The sequence below is a fragment of the Pistacia vera genome, unplaced genomic scaffold (assembly GCF_008641045.1).
Source record: "Pistacia vera cultivar Batoury unplaced genomic scaffold, PisVer_v2 Contig180, whole genome shotgun sequence".
NCBI classification, from domain to species: domain Eukaryota; kingdom Viridiplantae; phylum Streptophyta; class Magnoliopsida; order Sapindales; family Anacardiaceae; genus Pistacia; species Pistacia vera.
In genome coordinates, this window is record NW_022195899.1 from 1,111,590 (window position 1) to 1,118,103 (window position 6,514).

Below are 6,514 nucleotides of genomic sequence, written 5' to 3' on the forward strand. Positions count from 1 at the left end.
AACGGTAATCCCTCCTTTCTTTGGAACAACTTGTACCGGTCCACCCATGGACTGTCGGAAATCGGATAGATATCCCCGCATCCAAGAGTTCACAACCTCCTTTCTCACCACTTCCTTCATTGAAGGATTCAATCTCCGTTGTGGTTGCACCCTCGGCTTAAAGTCGCTTTCCATGAGAATCTTATGCATGCAAAGAGGGTGATATGCCTCTAATGTCCGCAATGGTCCATCCAATCGCCAGTCTATGTTCCCTCAATACTCTAACAACTCTCTTTCTGTAAGGCATTCAATTCTGCTAATAATCACCGGATAAGTATCTGAATCTCCAAGATAGACATATTTGGGTGATTCGGTAAAGGTTTCAGTTCAAGCCTTGGGCTTCTTATTATTTTCCTTTGCCTTCTCTTTGTCAAAGTCAAATCCTCAAATTCTGCATCTGACTCTCCTCAATTGGTTGGAGGCTTCTAACATTCTAGCACAGTCGTCCTCGCTGAGTCTTCAACCTCTACTGTTTTTGATTTTGCTATACACGCTTCTAGAGGCAATTCTGGACTGTTTTCTTCCAGGGACTCCACAATGAGTTCATCCACCACGTCCACACTAAAACATGAATCCGCTTCCGACGGAAACTTCATCGCATCAAACACTTAAAAGTCACTGTTTCCCTGAACCCTTAACAGCAACTTCCCTTCCTGCACGTCAATCAGTGCTCTCCCCGTGGCCAAGAATGGTCGGCCCAAAATGAGAGGATCTCCTTATCCTCTTCCATGTCCGCACTACAATCCCGCTGGAATATTATTTTCCCCACCTTCACACACATCTTCAACTATCCCCCTCGGATGCTTTATCGACCGATCCGCTAGTTGCAACGACATTGTCGTTGGCTTCACTTCACGCTCCCTAATCTCCTGAAAACAAAAAGGCATCAAATTTATATAGCTCCTAACCACAAGCACACGATCAAAAGTAAATTCCCCTATAACACAAGGAATAGTAAAACTCCCTGGATTCTTGAGCTTTGGGTAATTTCTTTTGGAGGATTGCACTACACTCTTCTCTAGCATCACCATTTCCTCATCTTCTAATTTCCTCTTGTTCGACAGTATCTCCTTCAGGAACTTCGCATAGCTCGGCATTTGCTGTATTGCATCTGCAAAAGGAATGTTAATATGCAATTTTTTAAAAATTTCAATGAATTTCGAAAATTGCTTATCCTGATTCTTCTTCTTCAATTCCTGAGGAAAAGGCACGGGTGGGTTGATGAGCTAATTCTGGTGGTATCTCGGGGAATGGCAATTTCTCCTTCTTCTTTTGCCTTTCATCTCTCTCTGTTCTCTTCCCCTAAAGCACCTGAATTCTCTTCACAGATAATCTCTTCTCCATTCTCTCTTCATACTCTTCCTTTCCGGGTTGCTCTCCTTCTTTCGTAGGCTGGCTACTTCTTCTAAAACTGTCCCACTTCTCAAAATGATTGCATTTGCTTGTTCACGTGGGTTGGTCACTGTGTTGCTAGGTAGAGAACCCTGTGGTCTATCATTCAGCTCTCGGCCAATTGGCCCATTTGTACCTCAAGATTCCGAATGGACCCCCTTGGTTTCAAAGTTTGTCCTCGTCTCATTCATGAACCCGGTAGACTCTTGCATGAATTTACCGAACAAATCCTCCAACTTCGACACTCTTGGATCTCCGGTTGATTGGTCACCCCTGGCTGGTTATTTGGAACTTGCCTCTGGTTCCATTGATTACCCTGTTGGTTTTGATTTCCCCAAGCCAGATTCGGATGTCTCCACCCTGGATTGTATGTGTTGGAGAACGGATTGTTCGGCTGTCTTTGATTTCCTGCCAAGTAATTTACTTGCTCCGTTGATGAAGACGACGGTGCAAATGTTTTCCGACTTGGCATTCGCTGCTCACATGGTTCCTGCACAAAAATCACATGTTAGTTGAGGTGCTTGTATAGAGTTTACCTGCATAGTTCCCAACTGTTTTTGAAGTGCAGTGAGTTGGGCTGAGATGGCTGTGAAAGCTCTACTTCATGAAGACCCGAAGATTTCCTCGTTGTTACTCTCTCATTCGGTCTTTGGTAGTTGTTGCTCGCCAAAACCTCAAGCAACTCATACGCCTCTTCAGTGTCTTATTCTGCAAAGCTCCTCCTGAAGCTGCATCCACCTGGTTGCACTTACCCATCAACCCATTATAGAATGTTGGACTTGCACCAACTGGCAAACCATGATGTGGGCACTTCCTCATCAATTCCTTGTATCTTTCCCAAGCCTCGTACAACGACTCGCATCGCTTTGTATAATGATGTAGTATCATTTCTCAACTTCGCTGACTTCGCTGGGGAAAGAATTTGTCAAAATTTTTGTGCCAGCCATTCCATGTTGTAATTGTTCCCGTGGTAATGCCATTACCACCCCTTTGCTTTATCTCCCAATGAGAATGGGAATAAACGCAGCCTAATAGCATCATCCGACACTCCATTCGACTTAAGGTGTCGCAAATTTCCAGGAAATTTGAATGTGCTGATTCGGATCTTCCTTCAAATCGCCGTTGAATCTTACCGACTGCTGGATCATCTGGATGATAGCCGCTTGATCTCGAAGTTGTTAGCTTGTACAGTAGGTCGTAATACTTGACCCACTTCCGTTCACTGTGGGAACTGAAAATTCCCTCAGTGTCCTATTTTCTGGTTCAGCCATTTCACTGCAACTTCTTCCGTTTCTGCAGTAAGTGTATCTCTTTCTCTTCTCTCTCTATTTAGTCTTTTACAGTCCTCTCAAGCTCAAGTCAACAGGAACTACTGGTTGACGTCTTGCTCTTCGCATAAACTGAATGAACACAATGAAGAAAAGTGAAATCACAGCACTAACAAAATTTAGAAACAAAAAAAAACTTCAATCTAGCTAAACTCAAGGAAGACTTAATGTACTTAAAAACAGTCCCCGGCAACGGCGCCAAAAACTTGATGCGTGTTTTCTACAACATGCAAAACTAGCAAGTGCACTAGTCGCTCTAATAGAGTGATGGGTAGATATCGTTCCCACGAGGACTGGTAGCAAAGCACTAAGTTCCCTAACGTTAACAGTTGAAGCAACCGAAAATCTTGGATTTGTGGGAGCAAATTGTAATTGAAAGAAAACAAAATAAAATCTAACAGAAATTAATCCTTAAAGGGAAACAAATGGAACACAAAGATTCAATTTAAGTAAAACGGGTAGGTTTTGACTTCGTTTGGATTTTTATGGGTTATACCTACAAGTTCACTATTTTCACATTCGCATGCAGTGGTTGTAAATCGGATTCACTATTATATAACATACCCTCTCGGCTATGTTTTCCTATTCATCATTATTAACATTCCGCACCCAACAATTTGAAGGTTAACAATTCTAAATCATGAAGCACAAGAATCCTAAATTGACTTCATTAATTCTTAATCTATCTCTAGCATCCAATACTATAATGGTTATTACCCATGAAGCTTACATGAATTATTTCTCAATCTCATCATGTTCCACATACAACAATTAATTCAGAGTAACACACAACCACAACTTATTCACATGAAAATAGCATAAACATATATTCAACCCATCTCAAATCCAAACTAAAAAAAACCCTAACCCTAAAAAAATAGTTCATAGCTAACTTAACAGAATAAAAACGGGAATCAAAAGTAGACAGAATAGACATAATGAAACTGAGATGAAGGTAGAATCTCCCCAAAAACAAATCTTCTCTGATGCAATCCGAATGTCCCCTTCACAATCCGAAAAATACAAGTTTTTCTCCCTAAAATTGTAAAAGACGGCTCCTTTTACTGCCCAGAGATCCCTCTAAAAAGTTAATGTTTTTCTTTATACCTAGTCCTAAAAACCCAGTTCAAAACAAAAACACACGAAACTGTGCGTTTACAAAACTTAAATTTTTGACTTTCGCGCCGCGAAGAGGAATTCTTCGCCGCGGCGAAGAATGAAAACCAAAACTCAATTCTGCCCAACTTCGCCGCGGCGAAGATAATTTCTTCGCCGGGGCGAAGCTCCATCAAAAGTTCGAAATTACAGAACTGCCACTCTGCTTGCCTCTTCGTCCGATTCTTCGATTTTCGACTCTTCTCCTTGGAAACAAGCTTCATCGCGCATTGTCCTACTCCGGAACTCCTCTTATCTTCTGGAATCCTTCAATTCTGAGTCAAAACTGCCAAGTTTTGCCTTATTTGCTAAAGAGTCCATTTTAACCTGAAACACGAAAGTAGGAATTACGCACCAATTCAGTAAAAATGCACTAGAAAGTAATTGAAATCCGACAAAGAGATCATATAAACTGTATAATTTACGGATTATCAACATCCATATTAATTGGTCAGGACATGTTGGAAGTCCTCATGGTCTGTGATAGGATCTTTGACAAGTGCCACATGGACAAAGATTGTTTTACATACTTATGTTACATTTTGGCACCGCAAGGCAAATTGTGACCAACCAGGAGGACAAGTTTGGAAGAACAAGTTATGATATTTCTAACAATCATTGGTAAAAACCAGACAATTAGAATGATGATGGAGGATTTCCAATATTTGGGTAAGATGATCTCTAGATACGTTGGCGTAGTTTGCAAGGCGATATGTGAGTTGAAGATAGAGTTTATCAGGCCATCTGACTTCAGTGATGTTCCATGGGAAATATCAACCAACCGAAAATATTACCCTTTCTTTAAGGTACTTCTTCATTATGTTTTCTATTAGTGGATAGTTAAATTCATTGTGTTATTAATGTTGATAGTCGGTTAATATGACTAAAATTCAATTTTGATGATAGGACTGTATTGGAGCCATTGATGGCACACATGTATATGCTTCGGTTCCACATGAATTTGGCGATAGGTACCAGAATCGAAAAGGAACGTTGTCATAGAATGTAATGGCTGTATGTGACTTTAGGATGATGTTCACTTATGTCGTTACTAGATGGGAAGGATCTGCACATGATTCAAGAGTTTTAAATTCAATTCTTGATGATCCTAATTCTGGATTCCCACATCCTTTACCAGGTATAAGTAGTTTCTTGACGTATTATGCGTATTTGCTCCACTGTTGAGGCCTTGGAATTCAAATAACATGCCTGATTTTATTACAGGGAAATACTATTTGGTTGATGTGGGTTTTCCAAATAGAGAGGGGTTCCTCGCCCCTAATAGACGAGTGGCTTACCATATTTCTGATCATCGCCATAACTGAAGGGGGCCACAAGAGTTGTTTAACTACAAACATGCTTCACTTCGTAATGTTATCGAGAGAACCTTTGGTGTTTTCAAAAGACGGTTCTATGTTCTGAATGGAATAAACAATTACCTGTTACACAAACAAGGGAAGATTGTTATGGCATGTTGTGTATTTCATAATTTTATTAGAATGTACAATATGGAGGACCCTATCTTCAAATGGTACACTGAAAATACAGGTAATGAGCAAGTACATTGTGATTGCCAAAATGGGGCAGAAGATGGCAGAAATGGAGAAGGACCGAGTCAACCACAGCAAGGTATTATAGACAACATGACGATTATACGGGATAACATAACGGCTGAACTGTGGGTAGCACATATGACCATATCGTAGTTGTTAATGAAGTATATGTGTAAGAATGATTGTAAGGCTTGATAATTAGTATTTTTGTCATATATGTATTAATGTGGTGTTTTTAAATAGTTGGATTAGTACTTGAAATTAATATGGGTTTTTTTTTTTTAATATTTACTGGTTATGAAATTACCAATAAAATGTTTAATATTATTAAAATGTAAATTGATAAGTTTTAAGATTATAATAATACATTATTTTAACAAAATGCACCAAAATATTATATTAATAAATCATTTCTAAAAAAATTTATCAATCAAATATTCAACACAAATAACAAGGTCAAAATACTCTACCAAACACATTTTATTCAAATCATATTCTCATAATAATAACCTTACTCAACTATCCAATATTATTTTAAAAATCCTATCCAAAACAACAAACCAAACACACCCGAAGTGATATTGTTGTGTTTTTTCTCCTTATAAATACAGGTGTCTTCGGGTTTGGGAGTTCATACTTCATTTCTTCTGCTTTGCTTTTGAATCCATTGAGTCAATTTGTAGTCTCTAGGGTTTCTTTTTTCTCTCTTGTTCCTTTTCATCCCTAATCTAAAGATGTTGTCCACTAGCAGATGCTTCAGCGAAAACACTAGTTCTTAAGATAGTGATGTCCCTAAGATGTCGTCGGCATCGTTAGGAGAGACTTAGTCTGGTCCATTTTGCTATGGCATTCTCTGTGATGATGGTGCCAGTCTTCGAATGCTCGTCATGGGTGAGGAGGTCCTGGCCAAGCTTAGCACCCTTATCGGATGTCTCTCGCATACCCAAGAGACGTAGTTGATAACGTTAGCAGTCAAAGGGGAGGTTCTATCTATTGTTCCTTCTTCTCGAAGGAGGAAGTAGATGGCTACTCATGCACTATAGGGAC